The 9,345-nt window shown below is 50.1% G+C and overlaps 1 protein-coding gene across 3 annotated transcripts in view; it reads right to left on the bottom strand.

Moving 5' to 3' along the window:
* Positions 1-9,345, bottom strand: part of Myo10 (myosin X) — a 193,209-nt gene that overhangs the window by 46,274 nt on the left and 137,590 nt on the right. Inside the window, exon 1 of one of the 3 annotated variants that reach the window (XM_029544109.1) lies at positions 7,909-8,235. The exons of the other annotated variants lie outside the window; for them this stretch is intronic. The gene's annotated coding sequence lies outside the window, so the exon portion shown is untranslated. Of the gene's footprint in view, positions 1-7,908; positions 8,236-9,345 lie in introns of those variants that run through there. 3 annotated transcript variants of the gene reach the window in all.

Genomic DNA, 9,345 nt, shown 5'->3' with positions numbered 1-9,345 from the left:
CCCCCGCCTCCAATTCTAAACTTTGCAGCCCAGGGCTGGGGCTGCCCTTCCTTATACAATGCAGACATTTTATACCCCACCCCCACTTTTCTCTCTGCTCATGCTCTTTCTCACCTCCCCATTCCTTCTCCCCACCCCAGCCCCGGCCCGGCCCCCACGGTAACTTCCCTAGCCTCCATCCTTGGGGCGAGTGAATTTACCCAAGAGCAGCTTCCCAATAAAACCTGTATGTATTTAATATAACCTAATCTGGCTTTAATGTAACCTAATCTGGCTCACTTCACTGGCAGTGAACTAATTTATCACCAGTATTCCTGAATGAACTTCACCATAAGAGCTATTTTGGGAGTGGCCCAAATAGAAATCCAGTCTGGGGGCTGGGAAGACTGCCTTGTAGTTAAGGGCACTGGCTGCTCTTCCTATAGGACCCAGGTTCAATTCCCAACACTCACACTGGAGCTCACAGCTGTCTGTAACTCTAGTTCCAGAGGATCCGGCACCCTCTCACAAACAAACAGGCAAACAAAACACCAACGCACATAACGGAAAGGGAGAGAGAAACCCACAGGTAAGGCAGTTAAGTTAGAGCAGGGGCTGCCAAAGAACAGCCATGCGAGGCATGAGGACTTCAGTTCGAATCCCGGGCACCCGCACGGAAAGCTGGTCAAGTGTGGCTCCAGGTTCAGCCAGTGTCTCTCTCAAGAGGATACGGCAGAGAAGAGAGCAAGGCCGCCCAATGTCTTCCAGTGGCCTGTTTACATATCTGCGCGCGCGCATACACACACACACACACACACACACACACACACAAACATGAATATATATACCACACAGTGCCAATTCCAGAGCCATGGCTGGGCCTGAGGTGGGGTTCAGGGTCAGGGCCCAGAATCAGAAGCAACAGACCCCACACTCCACAACAGCTCTCAGAGTAAAAGAACAGCAAGCTGAAAGATCACTCCCCGCTTGTGTTTGGTGCCAGAGAAGGAGCTCTACAAGTCAGCTCCTTGACCGGGTGAGCCCAAGGCTTGCTTATGTAGAAAAGCTCTAAGACACACAGCCCTTAGCAACTGATCTGATCGTCTGAAGAGGAGAAGAAAAGCTGGAGGGGGAAACACAAAGACAGAGGGGCAGGTTAAGCCAAGCATGTGGAACGTCAGATATGAGCAAATTCTGAGCCTCAAATACACCACGGGAAATATCTTTCAAGACCAAGATCCTCAAACATGAAGTCTTCCGCATCAATTCCGCATTTAATTTCCAAAACTCAACAAGAGATCCTTGTGTCGTTGACTCATTAATTTCTTTTTTAAATAGTCATTGGAACGTGGTCTCTTTGGTGCCATGCAGAAGTGTGTGCTGAAGCAAGGCCTCACAGGCCAAGATGGAGTGCCTACCCTCCCAAGCGCTAGGAGAGACCACGCCTACCGGCCCTCCGGTGTTTAGAGCAAGCCTTCCTCTCTCATTGTACCCTTGGGAGGGTGGCACATTCAGACCTTAGCAGCTATTGTACCCTGTCACGTACTTGTTTCCAAACCCCATACGGGCCTGAAAACCAGGCCCAGTGAAAGGATAGGCACGGGAATGCAAGCCAGCCTCCGCTACAGCTCTTCCTCCAGCCACACTCTTGCAGCTTCATGCTTCTATCAGACCCTGGATCTGCTGCTGACTTCCTTCCCTGCTCCATGGCTCTGTGCTTGTGCTTACCGCTGCCCAGGGACAGCTTCCTGCTCTCCATCTCCACACCGCAGGGTAGACTCCCTCCCTCCTCTCTCCATAGGAAGCCACCAGGCCAGTGTTCAAGCCAGTGGGGATCCCTTCAGCAAGGCATGGAGTCTCCCCTGAGACTGCAGAAGGACAACTGTATGTTCCCAAAGGACCGAGTCGAAGCTTGCTGAATGGGTGTGTGTGTCTGTGTGTGTGTGCACGCACACACACACACGCGCGTGTGTGACATTAAGCATGGGTGCTCAAAGGAAAGCTACCATTTCCTTCCTGAATTAAAGCGAAAGAGCACCTAGCCCCATCCCAGGGACTCTAATGGCCTGGGAGAAGTTCCCAGGAGTCCCGTTCAGGCCAGTGGGGACCACTATTATCACTCCATCACACACTGAACACGGAGAGTGCCCTGCCTGCCTCAGGCTTCATGACCAGGCTGTTCTAAACTCTGTGCTCTTCCTCAAAGGAAAACCTCATCAGGGCCAGTGGTGGGCAGTGGTCCCACTTGCCAGACAGATGGCAAGCCAGACAGAACTTTCACAATGGATGACACATGGCGCTGTTCATTGCAGTTTCCAAATGTGCTGACCCATAGTTAGCCAGCAAAAGGAAGTTAGGGCTGGTAGGACAGTTCAGCAGGTAGAGGGGCTTGCTGCTAAGCCTGACAACCTGGGTTCTGTCCCCAGGACCCACACGATGAAAGAAGAGACTCCTTTGACTTGTGCAACACACACACACCCACACGCACGCACACACACATACACACTTACAAATCATGGAAATAATAACAAAACAACAGGGCTGGTGAGATGGCTCAGTGGGCAAGAACACCCGACTGCTCTTCTGAAGGTCTGGAGTTCAAATCCCAGCATCCACATGGTGGCTCACAGCCATCCGTAACAAGATCTGACGCCCTCTTCTGGAGTGTCTGAAGACAGCTACAGTGTACTTACATATANTAAATAAATAAATCTTTAAAAAAATAACAAAACAACAACAACAAACAAAACCTCGCCCTTTACCATGTAACTGGGTATATGGTAAAAGTACTAGAAGGTACTGCTGTTACCAGCGCACGGGCTGGGCAATGCCTGAAAGATGCGTCTCCGTCATGGCGTGCACACAGTTATCCTCCGTATGTTTGACCCCAGCACCAGATGCCTTCCCTTTCTGTGTCTCAGTGCAGGGTGACGGGCAGGAAAGAGCGCTGATTTAAATCTTTGCTTGAAGACGCAGGTGTAAAATATCTACTCAGGGTTCTGGGGTCAGTCAGGCAAGGCATTCTTTACAAACTGCGCTCAGTCTTCCCACTGTGCACTTCCCAACAGTGCTCTCAGGGGCATGGGGGGAGGGCCGGGGGACCATCAACCTGCAAAGCAGTCACCAGTGCCAGACAGCGCACTTCGCAATCCCAGCTCTAGAACCCAGCAGAAAACCCAACCCTGCTCGAAAGACTCCAGGGAAAAACTGTTTCTAGTAATGGAGGCTCTCCAGGGAGCAGTCTCTTTGGGCTAGCTCTCTCACCCTTTCCAGGGTTAATAATACTTACTCAGAGACAAGGCCTACTTCATTTTAGTCAGAGATGGACCTTGATGGCACAGTTTAAAACAATGCTGACAAAACTGCAGGATGACGTTCTCAGAACATGTGACAAGTGCGGTGGCCTGGCAGCCATTGTTCAAAGCTGAGGAGGTACAGATGTGTTGACCGGAAGTCCCAACACTGTGGAAGCTCCCAACAAACAGAAATCCAAAGCAGACTCTCTGAGCACATCAAGCCTTGGCAGTTTTTGTCCTGAAGATTTGGAGTTTACACAGGAGACAGGGGTACTGGGTACCACGGGCTGGCCACGGACAGAGATCCAACTGTCAAGATTATGCTCAAGGCAAGCCAGTGTGAGCAGTGGTCACCTTGGCAGCACACACTAGCGGCACATGATGGTAATCTAGACTGTCAGGTTCAATGGTAGTAGCTCAGAGTCAGACAGAAGAAGGAACCGGAGTTCCCTGCCTCAGTGAGAATCACTGGGGTGGCCTCCCCAGCCGTGGCCAAATGCCCAAGTTCCCTGGGCTGGGAGTCATGAGAAAACAGTGCTCAGACTGTAGTCAGGGTTGGAGGAGGGAGGCTGAGGCAATGCTCGGATAGGTACAGGTGGCGCGTGTGGGTTCACGAACAGATGCTCTCAAACCTTGCCGAGTTACAAGGTGAGCTCATGGGCTGTGGAAGCCTGGGTGTGGTGAGGTGTGGGGGTGTCAGGAAGAAAGGCTGCTGCAATGGGGAGCAGAGCCCTGATCAGAGTGTATTTCAAGATGAGGCTGGAACCCATCAACTTTAGAGGCTGCTTTAGAGTTCACAGTCAGGGGCTCAGCGTTTCTTCCCTGACGCAGGAGGTTGAGGCCCCTAGCGGAGTATTCCAGAGACACTTAGGGTTTCAGACAGATACCAATTTCTCTTCTGCAAGCTACTCTGCACTCAGAGAAATCCTCAAGGGGTGTCCTGAAGATAAGAAAAGGCCTGTGATGTCTGTGACCAAATGAAGTCAGCCCATCCACTCTTTAGGGATGGGACAGCTGATTGTGAGATTCAGAAAACTAAAATGGGCTAATGGGATTTATAAACAATGAAATCTGGATGTGGACTCGGGTGTAGATGGGTGGTAGAGCATGCAGTTAGCATCCTCACCGACCTGGGCTATTCAATGGGGGAGGTGGGGCTCTGCCTGGCACCTGTTAGCATATTAGTTACTTTTGCTTACAGAAGCAGAAGAGGCAGGCCCTGTCCTGAAAGTCACCCTGGTGGGAAGCCGGGTCACCTGACTCTCCAGCTGTTCAGAGGCTGCCTCAAGCCATTTCTCAAGTTTCATCCCAAGCTCCAAAAAGGATCCAAAAGAGAGTGTTACACACGTCTCAGAAATACGTAAGCGGAGGCCAGGTGTGGTGGAGCTTCTGAATTCCAGCCCTAGAAGGGCAAAGCAGGAAGACCAGATTGCTGCAAGTTCAAGGTCTGCCTGGACTAGGTAGGAAATTCCAGGACAGAGACCTTATCTTTAAAAAGCCCAAAACAACAAAAGGGCCCACAGAAAGAGGATGGGAAGGATAATTTATTCTAGTCAGACCACAGCCCCGCAGAGGCTGACAGAAGGCTCAGCCCTCTGTAGAAATCCCATCTGGCAACCCTCAGAGAGCAGCCTTGGGCAAAATCTAAAGAACCCAAGGCTGCCTTTTCATCCCCTGAAACTAAAGCCATCCTCAGGGCATTCATTATCACTCTCCCATTTCTCCAGCCACCACACCGAACAGGTCACAGGCCCCTCTATTCAGACTCACTCTGACAAATCATGCTGAGAAATACAAATTAGGAGGGCAGCTGTCTCTCTTTGCCGGCAAGGACGCCCACACTGCTCATTAGAATGCTGAATAGCCTGGTGGATCTCACTGAGTCACGCCCCAAGGTTAGGGCCGAGCACTGTGAACAGGATTCACAGCTAGAAACAGGCAGGACTGAAACGGGGTATGTGGGAATGAGCAGGCAAACACTCGTCAACGTCCAGACCTGAATTATTGGCAACTGAGATCCGGAATGCTCATGAGTGAACAGATTTATAATGCTGCATTCGTAGCAGATAGGACACACTGTGGCACCCATCCACATCATCGTGTAGGTGAATAACCAGGAGGATACACGTTCACAAGCCCTTGCTTCTTAGGTGTTTAAATGTCAAGGGTATTTCCAAGCTTCTGGGAGACTGTGCCTCTTTTTAAGAAGCATAATATAGTTAATATACAGAGGAAAACAAAGGTACAGACAGACACACAAGCACGTGCTTACACACACACACACACACACACCACAAATTGGAGCTAAGAAGTCTAATAAATTATCTAAAGAAAGATGAAAACAACAACTTAGAAAAAGTCAAGCAAAAAACCCAGCCACCAAGCAGAGCGGCCATTTGGGAGAATAGACTTGTCCTCAGCGCTGAACATGGCACGTCACGGCGCTGCCCCTTCCCATTTCAGGGACAACCTGAGATGAAGCAACCTCATTTGCATAAAAATATACAGCTGAGAAAAACTCAGTAACAAATATAGTTGATTTATAAATATTCATGAACACATACAAAATACCAGGAGAAAAACAATCAAATGGAGATATTTTTGTTTTTGTTTTTGTTTTCGAGACAGGGTTTCTCTGTATAGCCCTGGCTGTCCTGGAACTCACTTTGAAGACCAGGCTGGCTACGAACTCAGAAATCTACCTGCCTCTGCCTCCCAAGTGCTGGGACTAAAGGTGTGCACCACCACTGCCCAGCTTCGAATGGAGAATTTTATTTGACAAATGCTCAGCGCAGTGTGCTGGCTCAGGCGGAAATGTGCTGGTAAGCCCATGGGAAATTCTACTGTCTAGTGGGAAGGCAGGCCTGGTGGGACAGGGCACGGGTGAGCACTGTGTCCTAGGATTCTTCTTTCCTGCTTAGTTATATTCAAGTGGCTGCTTGCAAGTCATGGCAGAAGACTAGCCAGCCTACAATATCTGTTCGGTGTATCTGCTAATGTCTATTAAGTATAAATATCAGATAGGATTACACTGAGCAGTTACAAATCGGTAGGAAACAAGAAATCAGGTCCTTCCCATCCTTGGTGGGACATTCATCAGGACCCCAAGCACACTAGCTGTCACTAGTGCAGGATCTGGGGACAACTGCAGCCCTCAGGCTGGTGGCGTGGCATTCTAGGCTTCTGAGTGATGTAATCCCAACTGCTTAAGATCTGCTTAAGTCCCCTCCCACTCCCAGATGCCAGCTTCAGCAAAGTGCCCGAAGTGCCCGACAGATGAGGCACCAGCCTGCCATTGTCTATGGACAATTCTTCTGCCAATCGGTGAAGCATGAAAGAGCTTGATATCAACAAAAGTTTTCAGATTAAGCAAAATATTCAAACAAGAAAAGAGGCTGGGGATGTAGTTGAGTGGCAAAGTATGTAGCCTAGCACACTGGAGGAAGACCCTAGGTCCTCATTCTAATGCCCTGTATACCCCTCACAGCAGTCAGACACACTCACAAATAACAAATAAGTAGCAATAATAGTGAGAGAAGGGATTAAGAAGGTGTGAGTATGTATGTATGTATGTATGTATGATGGTGGTGTGAATTTTCCTGAACCCAAGACACAGCAGTCAGACAGCAGTCAGACTTGCATGCAGACGAACCCCTCCCACTTCTGCTCTCCTCACCCTGGAATACCTGTAACTTTCCTCCCTGTCAGGGAGCCTTTACTCCACACCCAGGATGCCCCGGCTGGCTAGCATTTAGAGAACACTCTGCAGCACCCTGAACTGGTTCTTCCAAGTCTCTTTTTCAGAAGAAATCAATCCCTCACAAATTCTCCCTGTGGGGATACTGAAGAGTTTGGAACAAGAAGCCTGAACTGCCCCACACAGCATCAGAGTCCTCTAGCAACACACATGAGTCACTTTGTCCCACAAGATGCAGAGAGTAATGGTAGGGTGTCAGTGGCTGTGACCATCAGTGGTGACAGGGACCCAGCGTACGGACAAGGGGATTTACAGACAAGTTCACGTTAATCCTCGGGTCCTGCCTGAGGGACAAAGCTCATGTTTGCACCATCATTGATGCCACAGGCACCCACAGCAGGCTACAGGCAGATGGCATTCACCTGTGAAGCCTTGTGTCCGCCACAGTATGTGGCAACCCTGCTCTCCACTTCAGAAATGTTTAGAGAAGGAACCATCTTGCCCCACTGGTCTCCATGAGCTGACTAAAGGAAAGGCCACATTATTCATTGGGCCAAGAACAGTTTAACTTGTTCTCTGAAGAGAATGAAAGTCTCGGCCATTGACCCCACAAGATGCTGCAATACAGCCCTGGTCCAAGACCGCTGCTATGGGTCACTAGGTTGCCAGGGATGCGTGTAGGATCCGGCTGAGATTCTGTGATTGACATGACAAAACCATGGAAGGTCACAGGGCGATCAAAGTTTAAAAACCCTTGGATGTCAGGGAACATTCTCAAAAGTCCTCTCAGGTCTCCCCACAGCGCCCCCGACAAGCACGCAGAACAGAGTGGTTGGTGCTGTGACTATGGCTGTATGTCTACAATAAGACCTGAAAGGGGTAAAGAAGAAGAGGAACGGCAAACCACCAAGACCCAGACCAAACCCACCTGCGTACCTGTGCCTCCAGCTCGGCTGCTCAGGACCCGGAGCACCGTCTCTCTCAACCATTGAATACCTACAGCAACATGTGGCCACAAGAAAGAGAGGCAGACTGTGCGCAGGCAGGGCCAGTGCGCTCTGTGGAACAGGTGGCGATTGTACAGTAGCGGCTTCTCTTTACTGAGCATACGAAAGGAAAAGCTTTCACCCCATGGACGCTGGCCGACCTGGGAGGCGGTGTAGACCACGGAGTGCCACTGGCTTGTCTCAGGTAGCAGGAGCCCGTGAGCAGCCGGCTGGCTCAGGCCGCTGGGCTGCAAGCAAGCTTGGTTTGAGAGGTGGCCGGTGTCACAGCCTTGTGGCTCTGGACCCTCTTTGTTTCTGCCCCTCCGCTCTGAGGAATGAATAGCAGGCAGTGCTTGGAGCTGGAAACCAGAGTCCAGTGACGTCATGACCAGGTCCAACCTGTTCTTCCACCTCCACAGGACCTCATTCCCCTGATCTGCAAGCTACCTGTGACTGAAGAGACTCAGGGGGTTTGCAAATGTGTGCACCTGTGGTCTAATGTAAACCTACTAATCCGGGCATCACTGAAATTATGTAATGTGATCCATCCTTCAACCAAATGACAGTCCCCCCCCCACACATACACACTTCAGAATGAGACCACAGGAAAAGGGGAACAAACTAAAGGTAATTTCCCCTCCATACTGCCTTTGCACACAATAACCTAACAAGGATTTGGACTGGGCTCCAGTGATCCCAGGGTCTTTAATGGGACTTAGCAAATCTTTCTTAGTCTTCGGCATGAATACGGCAAATACTTGTGTCTAAGTCTAGGTGCCTTAAAAGAAGTCAGTACTGTACACAACGTCTCAGCTACCCAAGGGAACACTCGTTTTCTGGAGGGTCTCTCAGGCACACAGGCCGGAAGCAGGGAAAAGCAGCAGCATCTCTAACGGGGGTCTCTTCCCTCTCCTAGAGGGATGCTGTGACTCCTACTGGGTCATGCCAAAACCAAACAGTATTATTCCCTTTAAAGTGCGATGCTGACTGGAGCAGCATCTGGCACACTTTAATGAGCGGCTGCATCCTTTCAGAGGGCTGGAACTGGGGCAGCCATTCATCTGAGAGGGTAGACAGCGCACAGGCACTGCACAATGGTGTGCAGCGCGCTGGCATACCCCCGCCCCCCTGGAACATTTTCAAAGTCTGAACACAACTTACAAAAAGCATTGCCATTTGACGCCAGGACCTGATCATCTCAAAGACTCGAGTTTAATGAAAATGAAGCCACAACATACCCAGACTTATGAGACACAAGGAAGGCAGTCCTGAGAGGAAAGCTCATAGCTCTGAGCGCCTCCAAAAAGAAACTGGAGAGAGCATACACAAGCAGCTGTTTGACAGCACACCTAAAAGCTCTAGAACAAAAGGAAGCAAATTCACCCAA

This window comes from Mus pahari, chromosome 11, assembly GCF_900095145.1.
Source record: "Mus pahari chromosome 11, PAHARI_EIJ_v1.1, whole genome shotgun sequence".
Taxonomy (NCBI): domain Eukaryota; kingdom Metazoa; phylum Chordata; class Mammalia; order Rodentia; family Muridae; genus Mus; species Mus pahari.
Note: the sequence above shows the minus strand (reverse complement) of the source record. Positions and strands in the feature narration are given on the sequence as shown.